Genomic DNA, 16,217 nt, shown 5'->3' with positions numbered 1-16,217 from the left:
ACTATCTCAGCAGGAACTGATGGGCTCTAACTTTTAGCCTGTGAGTTAGAAGTCACAGGGAAAAAAAAAAGGATACTTTGAAAAGTCATAAAAAAGTTTCATATGAGAGCTACCTAAGGGAAAACCAGAAAGATCCTAAGCAGGAAAAGGAAAAATTCTTCTTAGTGGGGAAAATGGTGGAAAATTCTACTCTAAGTGAGAAAAGGCAAAAAAAATTCTCCAAAGTGAAAAGGGGGGGGGGGGGCTTTTATCTACCTCTCATCTCTTTTTTTCCTCAGTACTTATATATCTTTCAGATTACATGTTAAAAAAGTTCATCACAGGTTCACATAAGAAAAATCAAATCATAAACTGAAATAGAAGTTTGCAACAGAAAATGTCCACATGCATATGAATTAGGTATAATTATCTGGCTAAATATCCATCACCTGTTTCAGCCAATCAAGCCCACTGGAGCTCCCAGGAACCAATTCACCAAACAAAGTGTACACATGGGGGGACAAATGGCTCCTTATGCATATATAGCAGAGTACTGTATTGTCTGGAATAAATGGGAGGAGGAGCCCTTTGTCCTATGAAGGCTCATTTCCCCAGTGTCAGGGAATGCCTTGGTGTAGAGAAGGTAGAGGCTGGGCAGGAAGGGCAGTATACTCATAAAAGCAGCGGTTGTGGGGATGGAAATGGTGACTGGAAAAGTGGATAACATTTGAAATATAAATGCATAAATTATCCAGTAAAAATTATAAAAAGTTAACAAAAGAATAGAAAAGCAATAGTTGTAAATGCTAGCAGTCAGTGCAAGTGCTAGTGAGGTGACAAACTGTATTGAGTTGGTTTCACTTCCTTAAAATATCTATATATAAAGGCCTCTTCAGAATGTAATGGGCAGCCTGTTCCAAAAAATAACAAAAGGAACACGATTAAATGAATTTTTAACATATTATAAATGAGAACATTAAATGTAATGCTTTTTTCAGATTAATTCATAAATGCAGGGGATGTCTCATTTTAGACATTATAGATGTATGCATAAAAATGTATTGATACTCTTTACCAAAAAAAAAAGCTGGTAGTTTTTATAGCTTAACAAAATGTAAAGCTTACTCATTAGCTTGCTTCTATTGTGTTAGCCAGACAATTTATTGTTAAGCTTTTGTCAGTAAGAAAAAAAAAATCTCCATTTCCTATGCATTCTCAATTGCACTGACATTTACTCAGAATAAATAAAACACAGATAGGCTCAATACAGGTCAGGCTGTCAGACATGACATTTACTAGTGAAACACTTTAACCAATATTGTGATAATCATGTCTGATATGTTCCAAGGAACTGGTGGAATATAATATGAAACACAATAAATAGTCACTTTACTTCTTTGCTACATTTTAGGAAGAAATTAAACAGTCATCTGTTGCTGTTGACTTAGAGGGAACTAAATGAAGTAAAATATATGTTCTGAAATGTTTTCCTAGATATTATATTCTTGGTAGATTTATGTCTGATCAAGCCTAGAAATTTTCAAGTCTCAAACAAGCTATTTCTTATATTACTCTTGCTTTACATAAATGGAAGGACACTTTTTTAATCCCAAAGTGAGTCAAATCCACTCTTAGTGGCTGTCTATTCTGTATCATCTTGACCTTCCACAGACATACATTTTCATAATTTGGTTACTTTAAAAATATATGTTGTAAAATGAACCTTTGCTTCATAGTATTTTCTTTGTAGATATTGCATCTAATTTCTCTGATAGTCATATTTACTTTGCTTCATTAGTACACATGAAAGAACATTTAATAATTAAGCTATATTTTCTAAAATATTTCATTGTGATGGTTTGTGATATGCTTGGCACAAGGAGTAGCAATATAAGTGACATGGCCTTGTTGGAATAGGTATGTCACTGTTTACATGAGATTAGGATCTTTACCCTAACTACCTGGAGGTCAGTATTCTGCTAGTAATCTTCAGACGAAGATATAGAATCTTCAGCTCCTCCTTTACCATGCCTGTCTGGATGCTGCCATGTTTCATATTTGATTATATTGGACTCAACCATTGAACCTGTAAGCCAGCCCCAATTAAGTGCTGTCCTTGTAAGAAATGTCTAGATCAAGGCATCTCCTCACCGCAGAAAAACCCTAACTGAGACACTCATGATTAGGTATGATTTGGGAAAGAAAATGTTGATGAAAATTTATAAACTTTCATTTAGACTGGATGAATATGGTTTTTCTTTTGCTGTAATAGAATCACATTTAAAAAAAATTGTGCTGGAAGCAGCTAGAGATGACCTGTGAAGATGGTTTGTTAATCTCTTGACCCAGAAAAAAAACCTAAAATTATGCAAATCCAAAGGTTCAATCCTTTGTCTTCACTTTAATACCCAGGAAAGTGGCCAGGCCATCAAGGGTTTGCATATCCACAAAGCCACCAAGTATCTGAAGGATGTCACTTTAAAGAAGCAATGTGTGCCTTTCTGGCAGTATAATGGTCAAGTTGGTAGGCACACCCAAGCAAAACAGTAGGGCTGAACACAGGGAGAGTGGCCAAAAATGAGTATTGAGGTTTTGCTGCACATGCTTAAGAATGCAGAGAGTAATGCTGAACGTAAGGGTTTAGATATAGATCCTCTAGTATTTGCACACATCCATGTGAACAAGGTACCTAAGATGGGCTGATGAACCTACAGAGCTCATGGCAGGATTAACCTATACATGAGCTCCCCCTGCCACATTGACATGATCCACACTGAGAAGGAACAAATTCTTCCCATGCCCGAAAGCAGGTTGCACCAAAGATAAAAGATATCCCAGAAGAAACTGAAGAAGCAGAACTCCATGGCAAAAGAATAATTCGGCATAAAATAAATGTAGATAGAGTTAAAAAAATGTGTCCTATACATCAAAATATCTGGAAGAATTATTCTGTCCTGAGAATATGAAAATAATGAAAGATTGATAGTGTTTCTTGTATTAATATTACCTTAATATGTTTTACTATATATATATTTCTATAGAAAAAATACATTTTAATATTTACATATACATGATTATTTTGACTTAACAATGAAAACCTCTATATTCATTTAAGATAAAATCAGATATTCTGTGTCACACATTAAGAGAGGAGTACAGAAGAATACTGAGGGAAACAAAGAGGGATGAAACAAGAAAGATACTTCTGAGTTTGTAGGAAATTACTTTTATTTTATGGGCTTAATTTTTTCTATATTATTATTGTTGTTGTTGCTTATATATTACTTTTTCTGGTTTATAAATTAAACTATGCCATGTTTACATGTCCATAGAAGGTATTATAGCATATTTAAGCTTTAGTCGTATTTTTTCTTTGAGAATTTGCTGGAACAAGTACTGTCAGCAATAGAAGAATTACTACATTTTTTTTTTTGATTTGCCAAGTAGCTTTGCTGTGAAAGTTGCAACATGTGAGTGTTTGATGCAATGTAATATTCTGAAAATGTCTTCTACATTTTAACAGAGTACAGCTTTTTGCTAGACCTCACAGGTAAAGTTAATATTATACTTTAAGGTCTTCTAAGATTAAAAGTGTTAGTTTACTGTGTACTCAGTTTAATCTGTCTTAAAGAGAACAATGTAACAATGTAATTTAACCTTACTTCCCTTGAATTTAACATATAAACAACCTTAGAGCCTAAATTATTGCATAGCTGAAATCTCAAATTACATATGGCTTTGCTTCCCCTGACCCAATGTATATCATTTGATGAATGCAAAAAATAGAGAAATTGTAAACAACATTCTAAAATCTACCATAAATTTTGAAAACAACAATTTATGAATATTGGTTGATAAAGAATGTTTTTTCTTATCTAGTTAAGTTGGAATCATTTTATCTAATCCCTAATACAACTCTTACAATTTTCAGTTAAATACCCTCTCCCTTCTGCACCTTATATTTCAGAAGTATCCAATAAATAGAGAAAAAAAATACCTTTGTTAGATTAAGACACTAACACCACTCACATACATAGACACATAGAGCACCTACAGACATCAATTATACACAACTCATACAACAGACACAATGATAGGGTTACACAGAAACAAATTCAAACAGATTTACAAAACAACCTTCATAAAGTCACAGATTCATACACATGCAAAATAACGAGGATGAAAGAAAAAGAGCATGAACTAGAAAATTCACATTTGGACTTACTCTTGGTTAAATGACTCCAAATGGAACAACTTTTACTTAATTACTTAATGGAACACTGAGACTTAGAATTAGTACTAATACATTATTACCACACATCTTCTCAAGATATATTTTGTTCATAGATCTATTTCTATGCACCTTCATTTGCATATGTTTTTTTTAAAATTATTTTTAACTTATGTGGTCCAGGATAGAGGACACTTAATCTAGTTAATTTGAACACATGGCTTTTTATTTTTAGAAAGCAGTAATATATGGGGAATTCATAATTGTTCTTTATTAGTTGTAAGTGATGCATGGAAAACAAAAGTACGTGAGTTGCCTCTGAAAACTGAGAGTTGATGTTCCTGGACTTATCCAAATCTGTTATCATTGGCTCCAAGATTACCATTTAAATTCTCATTTTTGTTGCTATAAGATAAACAAACACAAAAGCAAAGGAATGTTAATTTGTCAATAATTTTATTTTTCAATACCTAGTCCGAGTTAGGTATGTGTATGCTATTTCTTCACACTTTTTGTCTAATTCTGTCCAATCTACTTCATAGCCGCTTCTCTAAATTTCCAGTTCTTTTATTTTAAATGTTGTAATCAGATCTCCAGTTACCAATTTTTATTTCAATTATATTTAAACTATTCAAGATAAGTATCATATTCCTTCCAAACTTTTTTAGTAAGAAAGAAAGTAAATAGTACACAAGCTAGTAACTAAATTTATGCAAGTTTCAGATTTAGGTAGTTGCTTACAACTTCTATACTTACTGCATTCAACAAATGATACACATATATTACTGTGGGTCAGGGTTATCAAAGCAATACATAATGTAAGATTTCACCTAAGCAATAGGTTAGGATCTAAAGTGAGAATTTTTACAAATATTAGTGACTTTTAAGCATTTAATTGATATGCCCTTTTCCAGCCCAGCAAAGGGCTATGTGACTGCCATCAAGACTCAGAACACACTTGCAGATGCCTGAGTCCCCAAAACAGGATGAAACCACTCTCCCACCACAATAATAGTGGAAGACATCAAAAATCCACTTTCAAAAATGGACTATATAAAGAATCAACAAGGGCTAGAGAGAAAGCTCAGTGGTTAAGAGCACTGACTACTCTTCCACAGGCCCTGAGTTCAAATCACAGCAACCACATGGTGGATCATAACCATCTATAATGAGATCAGAAGCACTCTTCTGGTGTACCCTACAGTGTACTTATAATAAATAAATGAATGAATGAATGAATAAATAAATAAATAAATAATAAAAGAATCAACAAATCCAAGAACTGGTTATTTGAAAAAAATCGACAAGATCAATAAACCCTTAGCCAGACTAACTAGAGGGCAAAGAGAGAGTATCCAAATTAACAAAATCAGAAAGGAAAGTGGCGACATAACAACTGTAACTGAGGAAATTCAAGAAATCATCATATCCTACTAAAAAAACATATACTCTACAAAATTGGAAAATCTGGAGGAAATGGAAGAATTCCTAGACAGATACAAGATCCCAAAGTTAAACCAGGACCAAGTAAACCATCTAAATAACCCAATAAAACCTAAAGAAATAGAAGAATTCATCAAAAGCCTCCCTACCAAAACAAGCCCAGGTCCAGACGGGTTCAGCGCAGAATTTTATCAGACATTTATTGGGGATATAACACCAATATTCGCCAAGCTATTCCAAAAGATAGAATCAGATGGAATATTACAAAACTCATTTTTGAGGCTACAATAACCCTCCTACCTAAACCACACAAAGACCCTACAAGGAAAGAGAACTTCAGACCAATCTCACTTATGAACATTGATGCAAAAATACTCAACAAAATCCTTGCAAGCCGAATCCAAGAACACATCAAAAGATCATTCATCATGACCAAGTAGGCTTCATCCCTGGGATGCAGGGATGGTTTAACATAAGGAAATCCATCAACGTAATCCACCATATAAACAAACTCAAAGATCAAAATCACATGGTCATCTCACTAGATGCTGAGAAAGCATTTGACAAAATCCAACACCCCTTCATGTTAAAAGTCCTGGAAAGAACAGGAATCCAAGGTCCATACTTAAACATAATAAAAGCAATATACAGCAAACCAACAGCCAACATTAAACTTAATGGTGGGAAACTTGAAGCAATCCCACTAAAATCAGGGACTCAGCAAGGCTGCCCACTCTCCGTGTACCTATTCAACATAGTACGGAAGTCCTGGCTGGAGCAATTAGACAGCAAAAGAAGATCAAGGGGATACAAATTGGAAAGGAAGGGATTAAAACATCACTTTTTGCCGATGACATGATAGTGTACTTGAGTGACCCCAAAAATTCCACCAGAGAACTCCTACACCTGATAAACACATTCAGCAAAGTGGCTGGATACAAAATTATCTCAAACAAATTAGTAGCCTTCCTATAATCAAAGGACAAACATGTGGAGAAAAAAATTAGGGAAAATGTGCCCTTCACAATCATCACAAAAACTATGAAATACCTTGGTGTGACTCTAACTAAGCAAGTGAAGGACCTGTATGACAATAACTTCAAACCTCTAAAGAAGGAAATTGAGGATGATCTCAGAAAATGGAAAGATCTCCCATGCTCATGGATTGGGAGTAGCAACATTTTAAAAATGGCCATAGTACCAAAAGCAATCTACAGATTCAATGCAATTCCCCATCAAAATTCCAACCCAGTTCTTTATGGAATTGGAAAGATCAATGTGTAATTTCATATGGAATAACAAGAGACCTAGAATAGTGAAATCCATCCTCAACAACAAGAAAACATCTGCGGGAATCACTATTCCTCACCTCAAGCTATAGTACAAGGCAATTGTGCTGAAAACTCCTTGGTACTGGTATAGAAATAGGCAAAAAAAAAAAAAAAAAAAAACAAGAAAATGAACATAACAGTTATCTCCTACAGACCTCATAAGTTATATTTGTATTGATTTTCTATAAATTACCTTCATCACAGTAATTACAGCCATAGGGAAATTATTGTTTTGTAAAGTATATTGTTTTTTTTTTTTTTTTTTATTTTCATTTCCAATGTTGGTAGAAATAATGTAAATTTTAAGATATTAATTCATTGTTATTTTCTTTTGAAAACACTGCTCAGGGTTCAGTTTCAATTTTGAATAGGACATATTGATATTTGAGATGTTAAAGCTAGCTATTTTATTGAACTTTATAAATAGTATTACTGATTTTTGGTACTATGTGCCTGATATCATTCTAGCTTTTTAAGATGTGTCTGGTTGATTTCCCTGGGATGCCTTCTCTCTCTTTTTTAAATGTAATTTATCATTTTTTTTGGTTATTCTCTGTACATTTCAAATGCCTTATTTCTGAGGGGACTGAGGACAACACAAGAGGAGAGCATTGAAATAATAAGGATAAAATATAGTAAAAGATGATAAAATTTTATTTTACTCTAATAAAAATCATTTAAAAGAATTTCATTTTTTTTATTAAATGAGTGAGATGATGATGAGAGTTGATTGTTACACTTGATAGGTTTTTTAATACTCATGTTTACTCCTTAGTAAGGTAATGATTTTTTTATTTTAAATTCTTTATATCCTCTTGTTTAGTTGAATGTTCATACTTCAAATATTGACTAATTTTCTTGTGACACAGATTATAACTGCTACATATGATAAGAAATGCAAAGGGAAAGTCACTGTTTTTCCTTTAGTTAGTGAGTCCATTTAGAGGGTAAAACAGCAACTGTCATTAAGCAAAACCAAAAGTTCAGTAAGAGACCTAAAATACATGTATAAATTAGCTCTAGAATATTATGTCCAATTTTCTGATGAATCACCTGACTTATTTCCAAATTGGTTGTACCAGTTTACAAACCCAACAACATGGTAGAAGTGTTGCTCTTTTTCCACATTCTTGCCAGCATCTGCTCTAATCTGAATCCTTGATCTTAGCCATTCTAGTTGGTGTGAGGTGGAATTTCAGGGTTTTTGTTTTTTTTTTTTTTTTTTTTTGTTCTGCATTTTGCTGATGGCTAATGATTTCAAACACTTCCTTAGATTCTTCTCAGCCATTTGATATTCCACAATTGATATCTTTTTGTTTAGCTCTGTAATAGTGTTGTTTGATTCTCTGGTGTCTAGCTTCTTGAGTTCTTTGTATACATTGGATAGTATGCCTCTATCAGATGTGGGGTTGATAAAGAACTTTGTTTTCTTGACAGTGTCCTTGGCCTTACAGAAACTTTGCCATCTCATTAACTCCCATTTGTCAATATTTAACTGTATAGCACCAGCCATTGGTGTTCTGTTCAGGAAATTTTTTCCTGTGCCTATGTGTTCTAAGATTTTCCGTACTGCCTCTTCTAATAATTTCAGTGTACCTGGTTTAATGTGGAGATCTTTGATCCACTTGCACTTGAGCTATGTACAAGGAGATAAGAAAGGTTATATTTTCATTCTTCTGCATTCTGAGTCCAGTTGATCCAACACCATTTGTTGAAGAGGCTGTCCTTTTTCCATTCAATGTTTACAGCTCCTTTGTCAAAAATCAATTGACCATATATGTGAGGGCTCATTTCTGGATTTTCTATTCTATCCCATTGATCCATGTGCCTATCTATGTATTAGTACCATGCAGTATTTAGCAAAATTACCTTATAATATAGCTTGAGGTCAGGGATAGTGATTCCCACAGATGTTTTCTTGTTGTTGGAGAAGGATTTCACTATTCTAGGTCTTTTGTTATTCCAGATGTAACTTCACATTGCACTTTCCAACTCTATAAAGAATTGGGTTAGAATTTTATGGGGAATGCATTAAATCTGTAGATTGCTTATGGTAAGGTGGCCATTTTACAATGTTGATCCTTCCAATCCATGAGCATATGAGATCTTTCCATTTTCTGAGTGCTTCCTTGATTTCCTTTTTAAGAAATTTGAAGTTCTTGTCATTCAGGTCCTTCACTTGCTTAGGTAAATTCACACCAAGCTATTTCATATTGTTTATGGTTATTGTGAAGGGAATCTTTCCCATAATTTCTTTCTTTGCATTTTTGAGCTTTGAGTAGAGTTAATTTTATATCCAGGCATGTTGCTGAACTTGTTTATCAACTGAAGAAATTCTCTGGTGGATTTTTGGGGTCACTTACATACATTATCATGTCATTTACAAACAATGATGTTTTTACTTCTTCCTTTCCAATTTGTATCCCTTAGATTTCCTTTTGCTGTCTAATTGCTCTGGCCAGGACTTCCAGTACTATGTTGAGTATGTAGAGTGAGAGTGGGCAGTCGTGTCTAGTCCCTGATTTTAGAGGGAGTGCTTCAACTTTTTCACCATTAAGTTTGATTTTGGCTATTGGTTTGCTGTATAGTGCTTTTCTTTATGTTTTGATATGGACCTTGGATTCCTGTTCTATTCAATACTTTTAATATGAAGCTGTGTTGAATTTTGTCAACTGTTTCTCAGCATCTAGTGAGATGACCATGTGTTTTTTTTGTTTCTTTGAGTTTATTTATATGGTGGATTACATTGATTTATTTCCGTATATTAAACCATCCCTGCAATTCAGGGATGAAGGCTACTTGATCATTGTGAATGATCATTTTGATGTGTTCTTGGATTCCGTTTGTAGGGATTTTGTTGAGTTTTCTGCATCAATTTTCATAAGTGAGATTGCTCTGAAGTTCTCTTTACTTGTAGGGTCTTTGTGTGGTTTAGAAATGAGGGTTATTGTGGCTTTGAAATATGAGTTAGGTAGTGTTCCATATGACTCTATTTTATGGAATAGTTTGGAGAGTGTTGGTATTAGGTAGTCAGTAAATGTCTAATAGAATTTTGCACTGCACCCATCTGGACCTGGGCTTTTTTGGTTGGGAGGCTTTTGATGACTTCTTCTATTTCTTTAGGTGTTATGGGATTATTTAGATGGTTTACCTGGTCCTGGTTTAACTTTAGTATCTGGTGTCTGCCTAGGAATTCATCCATTTCCTCCAGATTTTCCATCTTTGTTGAGTATAAATTTTTGTAATAGGATCTGATGGTTTCTTGAATTTCTTCAGGTTCATTTGCTATGTCTCCACTTTCCTTTCTGATTTTGTTAATTTTGGTAATCACTCTTTGCCCTCTAGTTAAGCTGGCTAAGATTTTATCAATATTGTTATTTTCCTCAGAGAACCAGCTCTTGATTTTTTTTTAAAATTCTTTGAATGGTTCTCTTTGTATCTTTTTGGTCAATTTCTGCTCTGGGTGTGATTATTTCTTGCCATCTATTCATCTTGGGTGTATCTGCTTACTTTGTTCTAGACCTTTCAACTGTGATGTCAAGGTGCTAGTGTATGCTCTCTTCAGTTAGTTTTTGGGAGCACTCGAAAATATGAGTTTTCCTGTCAGTACTGCTTTCATTGCATCCCATAGGTTTGGGTATGTTTTGTTTTCATTTTCATTAAATTCTAGAAAATCCTTAATTTCTTTATTTCTTCTTTGACTCTGCTATCATTTAATAGAACATTGTTTAGTTTACATGTGTATATGAGCTTCTTGTACTCTTTGCTGTTATTGAAGACCAGCTTTAGATCATGGTGATTTGATAGGTTGCAGGTGAGTATTTCAATCTTCTTATATATGTTGAGGCTCATTTTTTGACCAATTATGTGGTCAATTTTGAGAATGTTCCATGAGGTGCTGAGAAGAAGTTGTATTCTTTTTTTTTCGGATACTATGTTCTACAGATGTCTATTAATTCCAATTGGTTCATAACCTCTGCTAGTTTCACTGTGTCATTGTTCAGTTTCTGTTTCTATGATCTGTCCATTGATGAGAGTGGGTTGTTAAGGTCTCCCACTATTATTGTGTGTGGTGCAATGCATGTTTTGTACTTTAGTAGTGTTCCTTTTATGAATATATTTGCTCTTCTATTTGGAGCATATATGATTAGGATTGTGAGTTCATTCTGGTAAATTTTCCCTGTAATGTGTAAAAAGTGTCCTTCGTTATCTTTTTTTTGACAATTTTTGGTTGAAAAAATTCGATGTTAGAATGGCCACTCCAGCTTGCTTCTTGGGGTCATTTGCTTGTAAGGTTTGTTCCCAATCTTTTACTTTGAGATAGTGTCTGTCTTTGTTTCTGAGATGGGTTTCCTGTATGCAAAAAAATGCTGGATTTTGTATTTGTATTCAGTATGATAGCCTATATATTTTCACTGGGGAATTGAATCCATTTTTGTTGACAGATATTAAAGAATAGTGGTTGCTATTTCCTGCTATTTTTGCTTTTTGAGGTAGAATTGTGCCAGTGTTTCTTTCTTTTTTTGGTTATCTTGCTTAGGTATTTTCTTGTTTTTACTAGGATGTAGTTTTCTTCCTTGTATTGGGTTTTCTACCTATAATTCATTGTAGTGCTGGGTTTCTGGCCAGATATTTTGTAAATTGAGAGTTTTGCTGGGTATAGCAGCTTGGCCTGACACTTATGTTCTCTTAGAGTCTGCATGTTATCTTTCCAGGATCTTCTAGCTTTCATAGTCTCTGTTGATAAGTCTTGTTTGATTCTGATTGGTCTGCCTTTATATGTTACCTGTCCCTTTTCCTTACTGCTTTTAATATTCTTTCTTTGCTTTGGGCACTTGGAATTTTGACTCTTATGTGTTGGGAGGAATTTCTTTTCCGGTTCATCCTATTTGGGGTTCTGTAAGATTATTTTATGCTAATTGCCATCTCATTCTTAATTGTAGGGAAGTTTTCTTCTATGATTTTGTTGAAGATATTAACTTTCCCTCTTAGTTGATATTCTTAGCCCACTTCTACTGCTATTATCCTTCGGTTTGGTCTACTCATTGTGTTCTGGATGTCCTGGACACTTTTGGATAGGAGCTTTTTAGTTTTTGCATCTTCTCTGACTGTTTTGTCTATGGTTTCAATGTTGTCTTGGCCCCTAAAATTTTCTTTTTCATCTCTTGTATTCTGTGGAGATGCTTGTATCTGTGACTCCTGATTTTTTTTTTTTTTTTTTTTTTTTTACGTTTTTTACCTCCAGGGTTGTCTCTTTTAATTTTTCTTTATTGTTTCCATTTCCATTTTAAATTCTTTCATCTCTTTGGATCTGTTTTCCTTTAGTTCTTTGAATTCTTTGAGTGTTTTTTTTTTCTTCTTGTTTTCTCTTTAGAAGCTTCTATTTCTTTATCCTTTCCCTCGCGTTATTGTTTAAGGATCTCTATCATCATCTTGAGGGTATGAGTTTTCTTTTTCTGGATTGGTTGGGATCCCACTTTTTGCTGTGATGGGAGAGTTAGGTTCTTGTTTTTCCAGTTGTCTTGGTTTCCCTGAGGTAAGTTCTTTAGCTTTCCTCTTGCCATCATGTTGTCTGTGATTATATTTGGTCTTACTGTCAGTGATTGGTTCCTGCCTCTCCAATGTACCTGGACTGTGGCTCTCAATCTCCTCTGATACTGGTGGCAGTTGGCCTGAGCGTGTTTTTTTTTTTTTTTTTTTTTTTTTTTTTTTTTTGTTTGTTTTGTTTTGTTTTGTTTTGTTTTGTTTTGCTCTTTTGGAACCCAAATTGCTATGGCAAAGTTTCTAGTACCCTGAACTAATCATGGTCTGGGGGGACATGCTTTCCGGGCATTGGGCAAAGAACTCTCTTTGCCCCTGCTACTCGTAAAGTGTTTTCACCAGGCCTGTGTCCCTGGATCTCTGCTTTTCCTGGTATCAGATGGACTGAGTGCCTGTTCTGCATGCATGCCCACCCCCCACCCCCTGGTGAGAAACCAAGTCCCTTGAACCAATTCCTTGAACCAACCAGGGAGGCATGCTTTCCGCATTCTCAACCCAGACCTCTCTGTGCCCCTGCCACTCACAGAGCAGTCTCACCAGGCCTGTGTTCCTGGATCTCAACTATTTCTGGTGGCAGATGACCTTATCCCCTGTTCTGCTCACATTGGCCCGCCAGGTGGAAACCGATACCCTATAGGAGAGTTCCTGCTTCTCGAAACCAATGGGGGGGCACTTTCTGGATGCTCGACCCAGACCTGTCTATACCCCGGCTACTCGAAGTGCAGTCTCACCAGGCCTGTGTCCCTGGATCTCAGCTGTTCCTGGTCCCTTTTCGTTTTTGATAACATTTTATTTAAAATCTACTTTATTCAATATTAGAATAGTACTCCAGCTTACTTCTTGGGGCTGTTTGCTTGGAATTTTTTTCCCATCCTTTTATTCTGAGATCGTGCCTCACTTTGTCTCTGAGATGAGTTTCCAGGATGCAGCAAAATGCTGGAAGCTGTTTATGTATCAAGTCTGATAGTTTATGTCTCTTTATTATTGAATTGAGTCCGTTTATGTTAACAGATATTAAATAATAGTTATTTCTGCTCTTTTTGCTGATTGAAGTAGAATTTTGTCTGTGTGTTTTCTTATTTGGGTTTTCTTGATTAGTTATTTTCTTGCATTTTGTAGGATGCTGTTTTTAACCTTGTGTTGGGTTTTCTGTCTATTATTATCTGTAGGGCCGGATTTGCTTCAGATATTGTGTAAATTTATTTGTGTCCTGGAATATCTTGGTCTCGCCATTTATGGTATTTGAGAGTTTTTCCGGATATAGTAACATGGGCTGACATTTGTGTTCTCTTAGAGTCTGTATGATTTTTGTCCAGGACCTTCTAGCTTTCATAGTCTCAGTTGAGAAGTCAGGTGTAATTCTTAATGGTCTGCATTTATATGTTCCATGTCCTTTATCCCTTACTGCATTTTTTTGTTTGGAACACTTGGTGTTTTGACTATTATGTGTAGGGAAGAATTTTTTTCTGGTCCAATTTATTTGCAGTTCTTTAGGCTTGTTTTCTACTCATTGTCATCTCATTCTTAAGGGGAGGAAAGTTTTTTTTTTTTTTTTTTTTTCCTATGATTTTGTTGAAGAGATTTACTTGATTTTTTTTTTTTTTTAATTCTTTGGCCTTTTTTCTTCTTATTATCTTTAGGTTTGGACTTCTCATTGTGTCTTGGATCTTCTGGACATTTCAGATTAGGAGCTTTATTGGTTTTTTTGCATCTTCTCTGACTGTTTTGTCTATGTTTTCAATGTTGTCTTCAGCTCCTAAGATTCTCTCTTCCATCTCTTCCAATCTATTGGTGATGCATACATCTGTGACTTCTGATTTTTTTTTCAGATTTTCTATCTCCAGAGTTGTCTCTTTTTGTGTTTTCTTTTTTGTTTCTATTTCCATTTTCAATCATTTTTTTTTCTGACTGGTTGTATTTTCTTGTATTTCTTTGAGTGATTTTTGTTTTTCCTCTTTTATAGCCTCTATTTGTTTATGTGTATTTGCCTTTAATTGTTTAAGTGATTTATTCATGCTCTTCCCCCAAGATCTCCCTCATTATTATGAAGTAAGATTTTAAGTTTGAGTCTTGGTTTGTAGAGTGTTTGACAATCTACTACTTGATGTGGTTGGACAGATGGGTTCTGATTTTGCCAGGTTGACTTTGTTTCCATTGCTTAAGTTTATTTGCTTTCCACCTTGCCATCATATTATCTTTGATTATATATGGTCTTGTCAGTGACTGGTACCTGTCTCTTCCATGGTTCTGAGGGCCTGTCGGCTCAGGAAGAAGATTATTTTTGAGTGTTCAGCTTTTTGTGGGCAAGCAATGATATCTGGTGGCAGTGACTCAGCTCTGTTTTTGTGGACTCAGGTGTGGGAGGTTTTATGAGGCTGTCCCTGAAGCTCAGCCCTCTGCCCACAGGTCCTGAATACTTCTGGCAGGGACCTGGCTCTTTCTCTAGTCCACAATGGACCCCTTTCCAGAAAGTATAGATCTCTATGCTCTCGGGGAACTCCAAGTGGGCCCTTCCTGGTCCTATGTCTCAGGCTCACCTCTGGTCCAGGTACAAAAGTACCTGTAGAGCTGATCTTAGAGTACTGCCTTTCCAGGTAGATCCTGATTTCCTCTGACACAGGCCCGAACCTTACTGTGGGCCAGAAATGAACCTTTTCCACAGGCACTGCCAAGCATTCTCTGTGTTCTGGGTACTCAAGGCGCAAACTCACTTGGCCTGTGCCCCAGGTTCTCTGCTAGTTAAGGTGGAAAGAGACTATAATAATCATATTTAAAGATCTTATAGTTATATTTGCTCTAGGTGGAATGCTGATACATCCTGGATTGTAGTATGATCTGGCTGGAATATAATACAAACAGGCCTTCAGTATACACCTATAAAAAACAATGGAATCAACACAAATACTGAGAGACCAGTTTGTTGTTTTTTCTGTTTGTTTTTTTGTTTTGTTTTTGTTTGTTTGTTTGTTTGTTTGTTTGGTGGAAAGGGGTAGTTCAGTGAGTGCAGGTCAACAAGTATATTCAGTAGTAAGCCTCTGAGATGACAATTATATCTGGAAAATAAAACATTTACTTTTACCACTGTATACCTACCTTCTTCCTTTGTATATCCAGTAACTCTCTTTCCAGACAACTTAATGTTTTTTTTTTCTTTTCTTTTTTTTTTTTTAACAATAGCTCCTTTATTTATCCTAGCCCATTTATTCTAAATTGAGTTATGTTTCTCTCATATCATCGGCAATCATAAAAATCACTTATTTATTATATCTACTAAAATATCCTTCCTTGTGACATTCTTAATATGATGCAGTACCCTGTACTTCCCCCTAATAATTCTCATCTTTGTTACCACTCTATTCAAGTAACTTTTATAAAGTCAAATTCTTTCTTTGGCTCTTATATTTGCATATTTTAGTCTTATTTCTTTTGGACTGAAGTTAACACAACAGATGATTTTGGTTGTGAGTGGCAAAATCACTGCTCTTAAGACCACCATGTAAAAAATGTTAAAAAAATAAAACCTGAGCTACAAAATTATATTCAAGGGTATGTCTCCAATCATGTAAACTATCTCATTAATCTCTATCTCAAAGTTTCTGCTAAGCCTCACTAGTAACAATCTAAAGACAAATCTTTAAACACATAGAATTTTGGGATATCAAAAAACAAAATAAAATATCATGGTCTCTAGT

The sequence above is a fragment of the Micromys minutus genome, assembly GCF_963924665.1.
Source record: "Micromys minutus genome assembly, chromosome: X".
NCBI classification, from domain to species: Eukaryota; Metazoa; Chordata; class Mammalia; order Rodentia; family Muridae; genus Micromys; species Micromys minutus.
This window is presented reverse-complemented; position numbering follows the sequence as displayed.